Genomic DNA, 12877 nt, shown 5'->3' with positions numbered 1-12877 from the left:
TCTGTTGATGCATTCCATTTTCAAGCGTATTCATTTATGAACCAGTAGTTAGAAGTAGAAAAGTTCTAACAGAAACCACAAAGCTCATCTACAGCCACACCACACTGGATACGCACAATCTAATCTGATCTTGGAAGCTAAGCAGTGTTGGGCCTGGTTAGTATTTGGATGGGAGACCACCTGGAAATACAAGGTGCTGTAGAAATTTTTATACTGCCAACACCGTTCTGTTGATGCATTCCATTTTAAAACGTATTCATTTATGAACCAGTAGTTAGAAGTAGAAAAGTTCTAACAGAAACCAGAAAATTCATCTACAGCAACACCACACTGGATACGCCCAATCTCATCTGATCTTGGAAGCTAAGCAGTGTTGTGCCTGGTTAGTACTTGGATGGGAGACCACCTGGGAATACAAGGTGCTGTAGATATTTTTATACTACCAACACCGTTCTGTTGATGCATTCCATTTTTAAACGTATTCGTTTATGAACCAGTAGTTAGAAGTAGAAAAGTTCTAACAGAAACCATAAAGCTCATCTACAGCCACACCACACTGGATACGCCCAATCTCATCTGATCTTGGAAGCTAAGCAGTGTTGGGCCTGGTTAGTACTTGGATGGGAGACCACCTGGGAATACAAGGTGCTGTAGATATTTTTATACTGCCAACACCGTTCTGTTGATGCATTCCATTTTCAAATGTATTCATTTATGAACCAGTAGTTAGAAGTAGAAAAGTTCAAAAAGAAACCACAAAGCTCATCTACAGCCACACCACACTGGATACGCCCAATCTCATCTGATCTTGGAAGCTAAGCAGTGTTGGGCCTGGTTAGTACTTGGATGGGAGACCACCTGGGAATACAAGGTGCTGTAGATATTTTTATACTGCCAACACCGTTCTGTTGATGCATTCCATTTTCAAGCGTATTCATTTATGAACCAGTAGTTAGAAGTAGAAAAGTTCTAACAGAAACCACAAAGCTCATCTACAGCCACACCACACTGGATACGCACAATCTAATCTGATCTTGGAAGCTAAGCAGTGTTGGGCCTGGTTAGTATTTGGATGGGAGACCACCTGGAAATACAAGGTGCTGTAGAAATTTTTATACTGCCAACACCGTTCTGTTGATGCATTCCATTTTAAAACGTATTCATTTATGAACCAGTAGTTAGAAGTAGAAAAGTTCTAACAGAAACCAGAAAATTCATCTACAGCAACACCACATTGGATACGCCCAATCTCATCTGATCTTGGAAGCTAAGCAGTGTTGTGCCTGGTTAGTACTTGGATGGGAGACCACCTGGGAATACAAGGTGCTGTAGATATTTTTATACTGCCAACACCGTTCTGTTGATGCATTCCATTTTCAAATGTATTCATTTATGAACCAGTAGTTAGAAGTAGAAAAGTTCTAACAGAAACCACAAAGTTCGTCTACAGCCACACCACACTGGATACGCCCAATCTCATCTGATCTTGGAAGCTAAGCAGTGTTGGGCCTGGTTAGTACTTGGATGGGAGACCACCTGGGAATACAAGGTGCTGTAGATATTTTTATACTGCCAACACCATTCTGTTGATGCATTCCATTTTCAAACGTATTCATTTATGAACCAGTAGTTAGAAGTAGAAAAGTTCTAACAGAAACCACAAAGCTCATCTACAGCCACACCACCCTGGATACGTCTAATCTCATCTGATCTTTGAAGCTAAGCAGTGTTGGGCCTGGTTAGTACTTGGATGGGAGACCACCTGGGAATACAAGGTGCTGTAGATATTTTTATACTGCCAACACCGTTCTGTTGATGCATTCCATTTTCAAACGTATTCATTTATGAACCAGTAGTTAGAAGTAGAAAAGTTCTAACAGAAACCACAAAGCTCATCTACAGCCACACCACACTGGATACGCCCAATCTCATCTGATCTTGGAAGCTAAGCAGTGTTGGGCCTGGTTAGTACTTGGATGGGAGACCACCTGGGAATACAAGGTGCTGTAGATATTTTTATACTGCCAACACCATTCTGTTGATGCATTCCATTTTCAAACGTATTCATTTATGAACCAGTAGTTAGAAGTAGAAAAGTTCTAACAGAAACCAGAAAATTCATCTACAGCAACACCACACTGGATACGCCCAATCTCATCTGATCTTGGAAGCTAAGCAGTGTTGTGCCTGGTTAGTACTTGGATGGGAGACCACCTGGGAATACAAGGTGCTGTAGATATTTTTATACTGCCAACACCGTTCTGTTGATGCATTCCATTTTCAAACGTATTCATTTATGAACCAGTAGTTAGAAGTAGAAAAGTTCTAACAGAAATCACAAAGCTCATCTACAGCCACACCACACTGGATACGCCCAATCTCATCTGATCTTGGAAGCTAAGCAGTGTTGGGACTGGTTAGTACTTGGATGGGAGACCACCTGGGAATACAAGGTGCTGTAGATAATTTTATACTGCCAACACCGTTCTGTTGATTCATTCCATTTTAAAACGTATTCATTTATGAACCAGTAGTTAGAAGTAGAAAAGTTCTAACAGAAACCACAAAGTTCATCTACAGCCACACCACACTGGACACGCCCAATCTCATCTGATTTTAGAAGCTAAGCAGTGTTGGGCCTGGTTAGTACTTGGATGGGAGACCACCTGGGAATACAAGGTGCTGTAGATATTTTTATACTGCCAACACCGTTCTGTTGATGCATTCCATTTTCAAACGTATTCATTTATGAACCAGTAGTTAGAAGTAGAAAAGTTCTAACAGAAACCACAAAGCTCATCTACAGCCACACCACACTGGATACGCCCAATCTCATCTGATCTTGGAAGCTAAGCAGTGTTGGGCCTGGTTAGTACTTGGATGGGAGACCACCTGGGAATACAAGGTGCTGTAGATATTTTTATACTGCCAACACCGTTCTGTTGATGCATTCAATTTTCAAATGTATTCATTTATGAACCAGTAGTTAGAAGTAGAAAAGTTCAAAAAGAAACCACAAAGCTCATCTACAGCCACACCACACTGGATACGCCCAATCTCATCTGATCTTGGAAACTAAGCAGTGTTGGGACTGGTTAGTACTTGGATGGGAGACCACCTGGGAATACAAGGTGCTGTAGATATTTTTATACTGCCAACACCGTTCTGTTGATGCATTCCATTTTCAAACGTATTAATTTATGAACCAGTAGTTAGAAGTAGAAAAGTTCTAACAGAAATCAGAAAATTCATCTACAGCAACACCACACTGGATACGCCCAGTCTCATCTGATCTTGGAAGCTAAGCAGTGTTGGGCCTGGTTAGTACTTGGATGGGAGACCACCTGGGAATACAAGGTGCTGTAGATATTTTTATACTGCCAACACCGTTCTGTTGATGCATTCCATTTTCAAACGTATTCATTTATGAACCAGTAGTTAGAAGTAGAAAAGATCTAACAGAAACCAGAAAAGTCATCTACAGCAACACCACACTGGATACTCCCAATCTCATCTGATCTTGGAAGCTAAGCAGTGTTGGGCCTGGTTAGTACTTGGATGGGAGACCACCTGGGAATACAAGGTGCTGTAGATATTTTTATACTGCCAACACCGTTCTGTTGATGCATTCCATTTTCAAACGTATTCATTTATGAACCAGTAGTTAGAAGTAGAAAAGTTCTAATAGAAACCAGAAAATTCATCTACAGCCACACCACACTGGATACGCCCAATCTCATCTGATCTTGGAAGCTAAGCAGTGTTGGGCCTGGTTAGTACTTGGATGGGAGACCACCTGGGAATACAAGGTGCTGTAGATATTTTTATACTGCCAACACCGTTCTGTTGATGCATTCCATTTTCAAACGTATTCATTTATGAACCAGTAGTTAGAAGTAGAAAAGTTCTAACAGAAACCAGAAAATTCATCTACAGCAACACCACACTGGATACGCCCAATCTCATCTGATCTTCGAAGCTAAGCAGTGTTGGGCCTGGTTAGTACTTGGATGGGAGACCACCTGGGAATACAAGGTGCTGTAGATAATTTTATACTGCCAACACCGTTCTGTTGATGCATTCCATTTTAAAACGTATTCATTTATGAACCAGTAGTTAGAAGTAGAAAAGTTCTAACAGAAACGACAAAGTTCATCTACAGCCACACCACACTGGAAACGCCCAATCTCATCTGATCTTGGAAGCTAAGCAGTGTTGGGCCTGGTTAGTACTTGGATGGGAGACCACCTGGGAATACAAGGTGCTGTAGATATTTTTATACTGCCAACACCGTTCTGTTGATGCATTCCATTTTCAAACGTATTCATTTATGAACCAGTAGTTAGAAGTAGAAAAGTTCAAACAGAAACCACAAAGCTCATTTACAGCTACACTACACTGGATACGCCCAATCTCATCTGATCTTGGAAGCTAAGCAGTGTTGGGCCTGGTTAGTACTTGGATGGGAGACCACCTGGGAATGCAAGGTGCTGTAGATATTTTTATCCTGCCAACACCGTTCTGTTGATGCATTCCATTTTCAAACGTGTTCATTTATGAACCAGTAGTTAGAAGTAGAAAAGTTCTAACAGAAACCACAAAGCTCATCTACATCCACACCACACTGGATACGCCCAATCTCATCTGATCTTGGAAGCAAAGCAGTGTTGGGCCTGGTTAGTACTTGGATTTGAGACCACCTGGGAATACAAGGTGCTGTAGATATTTTTATACTGCCAACACCGTTCTGTTGATGCATTCCATTTTAAAACGTATTCATTTATGAACCAGTAGTTAGAAGTAGAAAAGTTCTAACAGAAACCAGAAAATTCATCTACAGCAACACCACACTGGATACGCCCAATCTCATCTGATCTTGAAAGCTAAGCAGTGTTGGGCCTGGTTAGTACTTGGATGGGAGACCACCTGGGAATACAAGGTGCTGTAGATATTTTTATACTACCAACACCGTTCTGTTGATGCATTCCATTTTCAAACGTATTCATTTATGAACCAGTAGTTAGAAGTAGAAAAGTTCTAACAGAAACCAGTAAGTTCATCTACAGCAACACCACACTGGATACGCTCAATCTCATCTGATCTTGGAAGTTAAGCAGTGTTGGGCCTGGTTAGTACTTGGATGGGAGACCACCTGGGAATACAAGGTGCTGTAGATATTTTTATACTGCCAACACTGTTCTGTTGATGCATTCCATTTTCAAACGTATTCGTTTATGAACCAGTAGTTAGAAGTAGAAAAGTTCAAACAGAAACCACAAAGCTCATCTACAGCCACACCACACTGGATACGCCCAATCTCATCTGATCTTGGAAGCTAAGCAGTGTTGGGCCTGGTTAGTACTTGGATGGGAGACCACCTGGGAATACAAGGTGCTGTAGATATTTTTATACTGCCAACACCGTTCTGTTGATGCATTCCATTTTCAAACGTATTCATTTATGAACCAGTAGTTAGAAGTAGAAAAGTTCTAACAGAAACCACAAAGCTCATCTACAGCCGCACCACACTGGATACGCCCAATCTCATCTGATCTTGGAAGCTAAGCAGTGTTGGGCCTGGTTAGTACTTGGATGGGAGACCACCTGGGAATACAAGGTGCTGTAGATATTTTTATACTGCCAACACCATTCTGTTGATGCATTCCATTTTCAAACGTATTTATTTATGAACCAGTAGTTAGAAGTTGAAAAGTTCTAACAGAAACCACAAAGCTCATCTACAGCCACACCACACTGGATACGCCCAATCTCATCTGATCTTGGAAGCTAAGCAGTGTTGGGCCTGGATAGTACTTGGGTGGGAGACCACCAGGGAATACAAGGTGCTGTAGATATTTTTATACTGCCAACACCGTTCTGTTGATGCATTCCATTTTCAAACGTATTCATTTATGAACCAGTAGTTAGAAGTTGAAAAGTTCTAACAGAAACCACAAAGCTCATCTACAGCCACACCACACTGGATACGCCCAATCTCATCTGATCTTGGAAGCTAAGCAGTGTTGGGCCTGGTTAGTACTTGGATGGGAGACCACCTGGGAATACAAGGTGCTGTAGATATTTTTATACTGCCAACACCGTTCTGTTGATGCATTCCATTTTCAAACGTATTCATTTATGAACCAGTAGTTAGAAGTAGAAAAGTTCTAACAGAAACCACAAAGCTCATCTACAGCTGCACCACACTGGATACGCCCAATCTCATCTGATCTTGGAAGCTAAGCAGTGTTGGGCCTGGTTAGTACTTGGATGGGAGACCACCTGGGAATACAATGTGCTGTAGATATTTTTATACTGCCAACACCGTTCTGTTGATGCATTCCATTTTCAAACGTATTCATTTATGAACCAGTAGTTAGAAGTTGAAAAGTTCTAACAGAAACCACAAAGCTCATCTACAGCCACACCACACTGGATACGCCCAATCTCATCTGATCTTGGAAGCTAAGCAGTGTTGGGCCTGGTTAGTACTTGGATGGGAGACCATCTGGGAATACAAGGTGCTGTAGATATTTTTATACTGCCAACACCGTTCTGTTGATGCATTCCATTTTCAAACGTATTCATTTATGAACCAGTAGTTAGAAGTTGAAAAGTTCTAACAGAAACCACAAAGCTCATCTACAGCCACACCACACTGGATACGCCCAATCTCATCTGATCTTGGAAGCTAAGAAGTGTTGGGCCTGGTTAGTACTTGGATGGGAGACCACCTGGGAATACAAGGTGCTGTAGATATTTTTATACTGCCAACACCGTTCTGTTGATGCATTCCATTTTAAAACGTATTCATTTATGAACCAGTAGTTAGAAGTAGAAAAGTTCTAACAGAAACCAGAAAGGTCATCTACAGCAACACCACACTGGATACGCCCAATTTCATCTGATCTTGGAAGCTAAGCAGTGTTGGGCCTGGTTAGTACTTGGATGGGAGACCACCTGGGAATACAAGGTGCTGTAGATATTTTTATACTGCCAACACCGTTCTGTTGATGCATTCCATTTTCAAACGTATTCATTTATGAACCAGTAGTTAGAAGTAGAAAAGTTCTAACAGAAACCACAAAGCTCATCTACAGCCACACCACACTGGATACGCCCAATCTCATCTGATCTTGGAAGCTAAGAAGTGTTGGGCCTGGTTAGTACTTGGATGGGAGACCACCTGGGAATACAAGGTGCTGTAGATATTTTTATACTGCCAACACCGTTCTGTTGATGCATTCCATTTTCAAACGTATTCATTTATGAACCAGTAGTTAGAAGTAGAAAAGTTCTAACAGAAACCAGTAAGTTCATCTACAGCAACACCACACTGGATACGCTCAATCTCATCTGATCTTGGAAGCTAAGCAGTGTTGGGCCTGGTTAGTACTTGGATGGGAGACCACCTGGGAATACAAGGTGCTGTAGATATTTTTATACTGCCAACACCGTTCTGTTGATGCATTCAATTTTCAAATGTATTCATTTATGAACCAGTAGTTAGAAGTAGAAAAGTTCAAACAGAAACCATAAAGCTCATCTACAGCCACACCACACTGGATACGCCCAATCTCATCTGATCTTGGAAGCTAAGCAGTGTTGGGCCTGGTTAGTACTTGGATGGGAGACCACCTGGGAATACAAGGTGCTGTAGATATTTTTATACTGCCAACACCGTTCTGTTGATGCATTCCATTTTCAAACGTATTCATTTATGAACCAGTAGTTAGAAGTTGAAAAGTTCTAACAGAAACCAAAAAGCTCATCTACAGCCACACCACACTGGATACGCCCAATCTCATCTGATCTTGGATGCTAAGCAGTGTTGGGCCTGGTTAGTACTTGGATGGGAGACCACCTGGGAATACAAGGTGCTGTAGATATTTTTATACTGCCAACACCGTTCTGTTGATGCATTCCATTTTCAAACGTATTCATTTATGAACCAGTAGTTAGAAGTTGAAAAGTTCTAACAGAAACCACAAAGCTCATCTACAGCCACACCACACTGGATACGCCCAATCTCATCTGATCTTGGAAGCTAAGAAGTGTTGGGCCTGGTTAGTACTTGGATGGGAGACCACCTGGGAATACAAGGTGCTGTAGATATTTTTATACTGCCAACACCGTTCTGTTGATGCATTCCATTTTAAAACGTATTCATTTATGAACCAGTAGTTAGAAGTAGAAAAGTTCTAACAGAAACCAGAAAGGTCATCTACAGCAACACCACACTGGATACGCCCAATTTCATCTGATCTTGGAAGCTAAGCAGTGTTGGGCCTGGTTAGTACTTGGATGGGAGACCACCTGGGAATACAAGGTGCTGTAGATATTTTTATACTGCCAACACCGTTCTGTTGATGCATTCCATTTTCAAACGTATTCATTTATGAACCAGTAGTTAGAAGTAGAAAAGTTCTAACAGAAACCACAAAGCTCATCTACAGCCACACCACACTGGATACGCCAGATCTCATCTGATCTTGGAAGCTAAGCAGTGTTGGGCCTGGTTAGTACTTGGATGGGAGACCACCTGGGAATACAAGGTGCTGTAGATAATTTTATACTGCCAACACCGTTCTGTTGATGCATTCCATTTTAAAACGTATTCATTTATGAACCAGTAGTTAGAAGTAGAAAATTTCTAACAGAAACCAGAAAATTCATCTACAGCAACACCACACTGGATACGCCCAAACTCATCTGATCTTGGAAGCTAAGCAGTGTTGGGCCTGGTTAGTACTTGGATGGGAGACCACCTGGGAATACAAGGTGCTGTAGATATTTTTATACTGCCAACATCGTTCTGTTGATGCATTCCATTTTCAAACGTATTCATTTATGAACCAGTAGTTAGAAGTAGAAAAGTTCTAACATAAACCACAAAGCTCATCTACAGCCACACCACACTAGATACGCCCAATCTCATCTGATCTTGGAAGCTAAGCAGTGTTGGGCCTGGTTAGTACTTGGATGGGAGACCACCTGGGAATACAAGGTGCTGTAGATATTTTTATACTACCAACACCGTTCTGTTGATGCATTCCATTTTCAAACGTATTCATTTATGAACCAGTAGTTAGAAGTAGAAAAGTTCTAACAGAAACCACAAAGTTCATCTACAGCCACACCACACTGGATACGCCCAATCTCATCTGATCTTGGAAGCTAAGCAGTGTTGGGCCTGGTTAGTACTTGGATGGGAGACCACCTGGGAATACAAGGTGCTTTAGATATTTTTATCCTGCCAACACCGTTCTGTTGATGCATTCCATTTTAAAACGTATTCATTTATGAACCAGTAGTTAGAAGTAGAAAAGTTCTGACAGAAACCAGAAAATTCATCTACAGCAACACCACACTGGATACGCCCAATCTCTTCTGATCTTGGAAGCTAAGCAGTGTTGGGTCTGGTTAGTACTTGGATGGGAGACCACCTGGGAATACAAGGTGCTGTAGATATTTTTATACTGCCAACACCGTTCTGTTGATGCATTCCATTTTCAAACGTATTCATTTATGAACCAGTAGTTAGAAGTAGAAGAGTTCTAACAGAAACCACAAAGCTCATCTACAGCCACACGACACTGGATACGCCCAATCTCATCTGATCTTGGAAGCTAAGCAGTGTTGGGCCTGGTTAGTACTTGGATGGGAGACCACCTGGGAATACAAGGTGCTGTAGATATTTTTATACTGCCAACACCGTTCTGTTGATGCATTCCATTTTCAAACGTATTCATTTATGAACCAGTAGTTAGAAGTAGAAAAGTTCTAACAGAAACCACAAAGCTCATCTACAGCCACACCACACTGGATACGCCAGATCTCATCTGATCTTGGAAGCTAAGCAGTGTTGGGCCTGGTTAGTACTTGGATGGGAGACCACCTGGGAATACAAGGTGCTGTAGATATTTTTATACTGCCAACACCGTTCTGTTGATGCATTCCATTTTCAAACGTATTCATTTATGAACCAGTAGTTAGAAGTAGAAAAGTTCTAACAGAAACCACAAAGCTCATCTACAGCCGCACCACACTGGATACGCCCAATCTCATCTGATCTTGGAAGCTAAGCAGTGTTGGGCCTGGTTAGTACTTGGATGGGAGACCACCTGGGAATACAATGTGCTGTAGATATTTTTATACTGCCAACACCGTTCTGTTGATGCATTCCATTTTCAAACGTATTCATTTATGAACCAGTAGTTAGAAGTTGAAAAGTTCTAACAGAAACCACAAAGCTCATCTACAGCCACACCACACTGGATACGCCCAATCTCATCTGATCTTGGAAGCTAAGCAGTGTTGGGCCTGGTTAGTACTTGGATGGGAGACCATCTGGGAATACAAGGTGCTGTAGATATTTTTATACTGCCAACACCGTTCTGTTGATGCATTCCATTTTCAAACGTATTCATTTATGAACCAGTAGTTAGAAGTTGAAAAGTTCTAACAGAAACCACAAAGCTCATCTACAGCCACAACACACTGGATACGCCCAATCTCATCTGATCTTGGAAGCTAAGAAGTGTTGGGCCTGGTTAGTACTTGGATGGGAGACCACCTGGGAATACAAGGTGCTGTAGATATTTTTATACTGCCAACACCGTTCTGTTGATGCATTCCATTTTAAAACGTATTCATTTATGAACCAGTAGTTAGAAGTAGAAAAGTTCTAACAGAAACCAGAAAGATCATCTACAGCAACACCACACTGGATACGCCCAATTTCATCTGATCTTGGAAGCTAAGCAGTGTTGGGCCTGGTTAGTACTTGGATGGGAGACCACCTGGGAATACAAGGTGCTGTAGATATTTTTATACTGCCAACACCGTTCTGTTGATGCATTCCATTTTCAAACGTATTCATTTATGAACCAGTAGTAAGAAGTAGAAAAGTTCTAACAGAAACCACAAAGCTCATCTACAGCCACACCACACTGGATACGCCCAATCTCATCTGATCTTGGAAGCTAAGAAGTGTTGGGCCTGGTTAGTACTTGCATGGGAGACCACCTGGGAATACAAGGTGCTGTAGATATTTTTATACTGCCAACACCGTTCTGTTGATGCATTCCATTTTCAAACGTATTCATTTATGAACCAGTAGTTAGAAGTAGAAAAGTTCTAACAGAAACCAGTAAGTTCATCTACAGCAACACCACACTGGATACGCTCAATCTCATCTGATCTTGGAAGCTAAGCAGTGTTGGGCCTGGTTAGTACTTGGATGGGAGACCACCTGGGAATACAAGGTGCTGTAGATATTTTTATACTGCCAACACCGTTCTGTTGATGCATTCAATTTTCAAATGTATTCATTTATGAACCAGTAGTTAGAAGTAGAAAAGTTCAAACAGAAACCATAAAGCTCATCTACAGCCACACCACACTGGATACGCCCAATCTCATCTGATCTTGGAAGCTAAGCAGTGTTGGGCCTGGTTAGTACTTGGATGGGAGACCACCTGGGAATACAAGGTGCTGTAGATATTTTTATACTGCCAACACCGTTCTGTTGATGCATTCCATTTTCAAACGTATTCATTTATGAACCAGTAGTTAGAAGTTGAAAAGTTCTAACAGAAACCACAAAGCTCATCTACAGCCACACCACACTGGATACGCCCAATCTCATCTGATCTTGGATGCTAAGCAGTGTTGGGCCTGGTTAGTACTTGGATGGGAGACCACCTGGGAATACAAGGTGCTGTAGATATTTTTATACTGCCAACACCGTTCTGTTGATGCATTCCATTTTCAAACGTATTCATTTATGAACCAGTAGTTAGAAGTTGAAAAGTTCTAACAGAAACCACAAAGCTCATCTACAGCCACACCACACTGGATACGCCCAATCTCATCTGATCTTGGAAGCTAAGAAGTGTTGGGCCTGGTTAGTACTTGGATGGGAGACCACCTGGGAATACAAGGTGCTGTAGATATTTTTATACTGCCAACACCGTTCTGTTGATGCATTCCATTTTAAAACGTATTCATTTATGAACCAGTAGTTAGAAGTAGAAAAGTTCTAACAGAAACCAGAAAGGTCATCTACAGCAACACCACACTGGATACGCCCAATTTCATCTGATCTTGGAAGCTAAGCAGTGTTGGGCCTGGTTAGTACTTGGATGGGAGACCACCTGGGAATACAAGGTGCTGTAGATATTTTTATACTGCCAACACCGTTCTGTTGATGCATTCCATTTTCAAACGTATTCATTTATGAACCAGTAGTTAGAAGTAGAAAAGTTCTAACAGAAACCACAAAGCTCATCTACAGCCACACCACACTGGATACGCCAGATCTCATCTGATCTTGGAAGCTAAGCAGTGTTGGGCCTGGTTAGTACTTGGATGGGAGACCACCTGGGAATACAAGGTGCTGTAGATAATTTTATACTGCCAACACCGTTCTGTTGATGCATTCCTTTTTAAAACGTATTCATTTATGAACCAGTAGTTAGAAGTAGAAAATTTCTAACAGAAACCAGAAAATTCATCTACAGCAACACCACACTGGATACGCCCAAACTCATGTGATCTTGGAAGCTAAGCAGTGTTGGGCCTGGTTAGTACTTGGATGGGAGACCACCTGGGAATACAAGGTGCTGTAGATATTTTTATACTGCCAACATCGTTCTGTTGATGCATTCCATTTTCAAACGTATTCATTTATGAACCAGTAGTTAGAAGTAGAAAAGTTCTAAAAGAAACCACAAAGCTCATCTACTGCCACACCACACTGGATACGCCCAATCTCATCTGATCTTGGAAGCTAAGCAGTGTTGGGCCTGGTTAGTACTTGGATGGGAGACCACCTGGGAATACAAGGTGCTGTAGATATTTTTATACTACCAAC

General features: G+C 41.5%; 49 non-coding genes and 8 pseudogenes across 49 annotated transcripts; all 57 read left to right on the top strand.

The window, feature by feature from the left end:
* Window positions 1–86: 86 nt before the first annotated feature.
* Window positions 87–205, top strand: LOC134892513 (5S ribosomal RNA; annotated as a pseudogene).
* Window positions 206–312: 107 nt separating this feature from the next.
* On the top strand, window positions 313–431 carry LOC134884927 (5S ribosomal RNA). The gene has a single exon (XR_010169058.1). It is a non-coding gene; the product is annotated as a 5S ribosomal RNA (ribosomal RNA).
* Window positions 432–538: 107 nt separating this feature from the next.
* LOC134892050 (5S ribosomal RNA) lies at window positions 539–657 on the top strand. Its single transcript, XR_010171527.1, has one exon. It is a non-coding gene; the product is annotated as a 5S ribosomal RNA (ribosomal RNA).
* A 107-nt stretch (window positions 658–764) lies between these two features.
* Window positions 765–883, top strand: LOC134892039 (5S ribosomal RNA). The gene has a single exon (XR_010171525.1). It is a non-coding gene; the product is annotated as a 5S ribosomal RNA (ribosomal RNA).
* A 107-nt stretch (window positions 884–990) lies between these two features.
* On the top strand, window positions 991–1109 carry LOC134892511 (5S ribosomal RNA; annotated as a pseudogene).
* Window positions 1110–1216: 107 nt separating this feature from the next.
* On the top strand, window positions 1217–1335 carry LOC134887609 (5S ribosomal RNA; annotated as a pseudogene).
* Window positions 1336–1442: 107 nt separating this feature from the next.
* On the top strand, window positions 1443–1561 carry LOC134901830 (5S ribosomal RNA). Its single transcript, XR_010175309.1, has one exon. It is a non-coding gene; the product is annotated as a 5S ribosomal RNA (ribosomal RNA).
* Window positions 1562–1668: 107 nt separating this feature from the next.
* LOC134889031 (5S ribosomal RNA) lies at window positions 1669–1787 on the top strand (annotated as a pseudogene).
* A 107-nt stretch (window positions 1788–1894) lies between these two features.
* LOC134892027 (5S ribosomal RNA) lies at window positions 1895–2013 on the top strand. Its single transcript, XR_010171524.1, has one exon. It is a non-coding gene; the product is annotated as a 5S ribosomal RNA (ribosomal RNA).
* A 107-nt stretch (window positions 2014–2120) lies between these two features.
* On the top strand, window positions 2121–2239 carry LOC134884926 (5S ribosomal RNA). The gene has a single exon (XR_010169057.1). It is a non-coding gene; the product is annotated as a 5S ribosomal RNA (ribosomal RNA).
* A 107-nt stretch (window positions 2240–2346) lies between these two features.
* Window positions 2347–2465, top strand: LOC135068102 (5S ribosomal RNA). The gene has a single exon (XR_010254309.1). It is a non-coding gene; the product is annotated as a 5S ribosomal RNA (ribosomal RNA).
* A 107-nt stretch (window positions 2466–2572) lies between these two features.
* LOC134885572 (5S ribosomal RNA) lies at window positions 2573–2691 on the top strand. The gene has a single exon (XR_010169684.1). It is a non-coding gene; the product is annotated as a 5S ribosomal RNA (ribosomal RNA).
* A 107-nt stretch (window positions 2692–2798) lies between these two features.
* Window positions 2799–2917, top strand: LOC134892016 (5S ribosomal RNA). The gene has a single exon (XR_010171523.1). It is a non-coding gene; the product is annotated as a 5S ribosomal RNA (ribosomal RNA).
* A 107-nt stretch (window positions 2918–3024) lies between these two features.
* Window positions 3025–3143, top strand: LOC134888675 (5S ribosomal RNA; annotated as a pseudogene).
* Window positions 3144–3250: 107 nt separating this feature from the next.
* On the top strand, window positions 3251–3369 carry LOC135066422 (5S ribosomal RNA). The gene has a single exon (XR_010252670.1). It is a non-coding gene; the product is annotated as a 5S ribosomal RNA (ribosomal RNA).
* A 107-nt stretch (window positions 3370–3476) lies between these two features.
* Window positions 3477–3595, top strand: LOC135060306 (5S ribosomal RNA). Its single transcript, XR_010246695.1, has one exon. It is a non-coding gene; the product is annotated as a 5S ribosomal RNA (ribosomal RNA).
* A 107-nt stretch (window positions 3596–3702) lies between these two features.
* LOC134892004 (5S ribosomal RNA) lies at window positions 3703–3821 on the top strand. Its single transcript, XR_010171522.1, has one exon. It is a non-coding gene; the product is annotated as a 5S ribosomal RNA (ribosomal RNA).
* A 107-nt stretch (window positions 3822–3928) lies between these two features.
* LOC134884309 (5S ribosomal RNA) lies at window positions 3929–4047 on the top strand. The gene has a single exon (XR_010168461.1). It is a non-coding gene; the product is annotated as a 5S ribosomal RNA (ribosomal RNA).
* Window positions 4048–4154: 107 nt separating this feature from the next.
* LOC134900514 (5S ribosomal RNA) lies at window positions 4155–4273 on the top strand. Its single transcript, XR_010174022.1, has one exon. It is a non-coding gene; the product is annotated as a 5S ribosomal RNA (ribosomal RNA).
* Window positions 4274–4380: 107 nt separating this feature from the next.
* Window positions 4381–4499, top strand: LOC134884308 (5S ribosomal RNA). Its single transcript, XR_010168460.1, has one exon. It is a non-coding gene; the product is annotated as a 5S ribosomal RNA (ribosomal RNA).
* Window positions 4500–4606: 107 nt separating this feature from the next.
* On the top strand, window positions 4607–4725 carry LOC134895306 (5S ribosomal RNA; annotated as a pseudogene).
* A 107-nt stretch (window positions 4726–4832) lies between these two features.
* LOC135066905 (5S ribosomal RNA) lies at window positions 4833–4951 on the top strand. The gene has a single exon (XR_010253140.1). It is a non-coding gene; the product is annotated as a 5S ribosomal RNA (ribosomal RNA).
* Window positions 4952–5058: 107 nt separating this feature from the next.
* On the top strand, window positions 5059–5177 carry LOC135061536 (5S ribosomal RNA). Its single transcript, XR_010247911.1, has one exon. It is a non-coding gene; the product is annotated as a 5S ribosomal RNA (ribosomal RNA).
* Window positions 5178–5284: 107 nt separating this feature from the next.
* LOC134891993 (5S ribosomal RNA) lies at window positions 5285–5403 on the top strand. Its single transcript, XR_010171521.1, has one exon. It is a non-coding gene; the product is annotated as a 5S ribosomal RNA (ribosomal RNA).
* Window positions 5404–5510: 107 nt separating this feature from the next.
* On the top strand, window positions 5511–5629 carry LOC135061365 (5S ribosomal RNA). Its single transcript, XR_010247748.1, has one exon. It is a non-coding gene; the product is annotated as a 5S ribosomal RNA (ribosomal RNA).
* Window positions 5630–5736: 107 nt separating this feature from the next.
* Window positions 5737–5855, top strand: LOC135062351 (5S ribosomal RNA). Its single transcript, XR_010248702.1, has one exon. It is a non-coding gene; the product is annotated as a 5S ribosomal RNA (ribosomal RNA).
* A 107-nt stretch (window positions 5856–5962) lies between these two features.
* LOC134891980 (5S ribosomal RNA) lies at window positions 5963–6081 on the top strand. The gene has a single exon (XR_010171520.1). It is a non-coding gene; the product is annotated as a 5S ribosomal RNA (ribosomal RNA).
* Window positions 6082–6188: 107 nt separating this feature from the next.
* LOC134887670 (5S ribosomal RNA) lies at window positions 6189–6307 on the top strand (annotated as a pseudogene).
* A 107-nt stretch (window positions 6308–6414) lies between these two features.
* Window positions 6415–6533, top strand: LOC134901581 (5S ribosomal RNA). Its single transcript, XR_010175067.1, has one exon. It is a non-coding gene; the product is annotated as a 5S ribosomal RNA (ribosomal RNA).
* A 107-nt stretch (window positions 6534–6640) lies between these two features.
* On the top strand, window positions 6641–6759 carry LOC135064562 (5S ribosomal RNA). Its single transcript, XR_010250868.1, has one exon. It is a non-coding gene; the product is annotated as a 5S ribosomal RNA (ribosomal RNA).
* A 107-nt stretch (window positions 6760–6866) lies between these two features.
* On the top strand, window positions 6867–6985 carry LOC135066480 (5S ribosomal RNA). Its single transcript, XR_010252727.1, has one exon. It is a non-coding gene; the product is annotated as a 5S ribosomal RNA (ribosomal RNA).
* Window positions 6986–7092: 107 nt separating this feature from the next.
* LOC135064561 (5S ribosomal RNA) lies at window positions 7093–7211 on the top strand. The gene has a single exon (XR_010250867.1). It is a non-coding gene; the product is annotated as a 5S ribosomal RNA (ribosomal RNA).
* A 107-nt stretch (window positions 7212–7318) lies between these two features.
* On the top strand, window positions 7319–7437 carry LOC135064928 (5S ribosomal RNA). Its single transcript, XR_010251224.1, has one exon. It is a non-coding gene; the product is annotated as a 5S ribosomal RNA (ribosomal RNA).
* Window positions 7438–7544: 107 nt separating this feature from the next.
* LOC134891967 (5S ribosomal RNA) lies at window positions 7545–7663 on the top strand. The gene has a single exon (XR_010171518.1). It is a non-coding gene; the product is annotated as a 5S ribosomal RNA (ribosomal RNA).
* Window positions 7664–7770: 107 nt separating this feature from the next.
* LOC135062594 (5S ribosomal RNA) lies at window positions 7771–7889 on the top strand. Its single transcript, XR_010248943.1, has one exon. It is a non-coding gene; the product is annotated as a 5S ribosomal RNA (ribosomal RNA).
* Window positions 7890–7996: 107 nt separating this feature from the next.
* On the top strand, window positions 7997–8115 carry LOC135064559 (5S ribosomal RNA). The gene has a single exon (XR_010250865.1). It is a non-coding gene; the product is annotated as a 5S ribosomal RNA (ribosomal RNA).
* A 107-nt stretch (window positions 8116–8222) lies between these two features.
* On the top strand, window positions 8223–8341 carry LOC135066479 (5S ribosomal RNA). Its single transcript, XR_010252726.1, has one exon. It is a non-coding gene; the product is annotated as a 5S ribosomal RNA (ribosomal RNA).
* Window positions 8342–8448: 107 nt separating this feature from the next.
* LOC135067392 (5S ribosomal RNA) lies at window positions 8449–8567 on the top strand. Its single transcript, XR_010253609.1, has one exon. It is a non-coding gene; the product is annotated as a 5S ribosomal RNA (ribosomal RNA).
* A 107-nt stretch (window positions 8568–8674) lies between these two features.
* Window positions 8675–8793, top strand: LOC135066885 (5S ribosomal RNA). Its single transcript, XR_010253121.1, has one exon. It is a non-coding gene; the product is annotated as a 5S ribosomal RNA (ribosomal RNA).
* A 107-nt stretch (window positions 8794–8900) lies between these two features.
* LOC135063069 (5S ribosomal RNA) lies at window positions 8901–9019 on the top strand. The gene has a single exon (XR_010249409.1). It is a non-coding gene; the product is annotated as a 5S ribosomal RNA (ribosomal RNA).
* Window positions 9020–9126: 107 nt separating this feature from the next.
* Window positions 9127–9245, top strand: LOC135067172 (5S ribosomal RNA). Its single transcript, XR_010253395.1, has one exon. It is a non-coding gene; the product is annotated as a 5S ribosomal RNA (ribosomal RNA).
* A 107-nt stretch (window positions 9246–9352) lies between these two features.
* Window positions 9353–9471, top strand: LOC134885794 (5S ribosomal RNA). The gene has a single exon (XR_010169898.1). It is a non-coding gene; the product is annotated as a 5S ribosomal RNA (ribosomal RNA).
* Window positions 9472–9578: 107 nt separating this feature from the next.
* Window positions 9579–9697, top strand: LOC135066405 (5S ribosomal RNA). Its single transcript, XR_010252653.1, has one exon. It is a non-coding gene; the product is annotated as a 5S ribosomal RNA (ribosomal RNA).
* Window positions 9698–9804: 107 nt separating this feature from the next.
* Window positions 9805–9923, top strand: LOC135067391 (5S ribosomal RNA). Its single transcript, XR_010253607.1, has one exon. It is a non-coding gene; the product is annotated as a 5S ribosomal RNA (ribosomal RNA).
* A 107-nt stretch (window positions 9924–10030) lies between these two features.
* On the top strand, window positions 10031–10149 carry LOC134884961 (5S ribosomal RNA). The gene has a single exon (XR_010169092.1). It is a non-coding gene; the product is annotated as a 5S ribosomal RNA (ribosomal RNA).
* Window positions 10150–10256: 107 nt separating this feature from the next.
* LOC134901580 (5S ribosomal RNA) lies at window positions 10257–10375 on the top strand. The gene has a single exon (XR_010175066.1). It is a non-coding gene; the product is annotated as a 5S ribosomal RNA (ribosomal RNA).
* Window positions 10376–10482: 107 nt separating this feature from the next.
* LOC134888094 (5S ribosomal RNA) lies at window positions 10483–10601 on the top strand (annotated as a pseudogene).
* A 107-nt stretch (window positions 10602–10708) lies between these two features.
* On the top strand, window positions 10709–10827 carry LOC135066477 (5S ribosomal RNA). The gene has a single exon (XR_010252724.1). It is a non-coding gene; the product is annotated as a 5S ribosomal RNA (ribosomal RNA).
* Window positions 10828–10934: 107 nt separating this feature from the next.
* On the top strand, window positions 10935–11053 carry LOC135070414 (5S ribosomal RNA). Its single transcript, XR_010256580.1, has one exon. It is a non-coding gene; the product is annotated as a 5S ribosomal RNA (ribosomal RNA).
* A 107-nt stretch (window positions 11054–11160) lies between these two features.
* Window positions 11161–11279, top strand: LOC135064927 (5S ribosomal RNA). Its single transcript, XR_010251223.1, has one exon. It is a non-coding gene; the product is annotated as a 5S ribosomal RNA (ribosomal RNA).
* A 107-nt stretch (window positions 11280–11386) lies between these two features.
* On the top strand, window positions 11387–11505 carry LOC134891956 (5S ribosomal RNA). The gene has a single exon (XR_010171517.1). It is a non-coding gene; the product is annotated as a 5S ribosomal RNA (ribosomal RNA).
* A 107-nt stretch (window positions 11506–11612) lies between these two features.
* Window positions 11613–11731, top strand: LOC135062593 (5S ribosomal RNA). The gene has a single exon (XR_010248942.1). It is a non-coding gene; the product is annotated as a 5S ribosomal RNA (ribosomal RNA).
* Window positions 11732–11838: 107 nt separating this feature from the next.
* On the top strand, window positions 11839–11957 carry LOC135064558 (5S ribosomal RNA). The gene has a single exon (XR_010250864.1). It is a non-coding gene; the product is annotated as a 5S ribosomal RNA (ribosomal RNA).
* A 107-nt stretch (window positions 11958–12064) lies between these two features.
* LOC135066476 (5S ribosomal RNA) lies at window positions 12065–12183 on the top strand. The gene has a single exon (XR_010252723.1). It is a non-coding gene; the product is annotated as a 5S ribosomal RNA (ribosomal RNA).
* A 107-nt stretch (window positions 12184–12290) lies between these two features.
* On the top strand, window positions 12291–12409 carry LOC135067390 (5S ribosomal RNA). The gene has a single exon (XR_010253606.1). It is a non-coding gene; the product is annotated as a 5S ribosomal RNA (ribosomal RNA).
* A 107-nt stretch (window positions 12410–12516) lies between these two features.
* Window positions 12517–12635, top strand: LOC134885186 (5S ribosomal RNA). Its single transcript, XR_010169307.1, has one exon. It is a non-coding gene; the product is annotated as a 5S ribosomal RNA (ribosomal RNA).
* A 107-nt stretch (window positions 12636–12742) lies between these two features.
* On the top strand, window positions 12743–12861 carry LOC135061399 (5S ribosomal RNA). Its single transcript, XR_010247781.1, has one exon. It is a non-coding gene; the product is annotated as a 5S ribosomal RNA (ribosomal RNA).
* The last annotated feature ends 16 nt before the right edge of the window (window positions 12862–12877 follow it).

This window comes from Pseudophryne corroboree, chromosome 3 (genome assembly GCF_028390025.1).
Source record: "Pseudophryne corroboree isolate aPseCor3 chromosome 3, aPseCor3.hap2, whole genome shotgun sequence".
In the NCBI taxonomy this organism is placed as follows: Eukaryota; Metazoa; Chordata; class Amphibia; order Anura; family Myobatrachidae; genus Pseudophryne; species Pseudophryne corroboree.
Note: the sequence above shows the minus strand (reverse complement) of the source record. Positions and strands in the feature narration are given on the sequence as shown.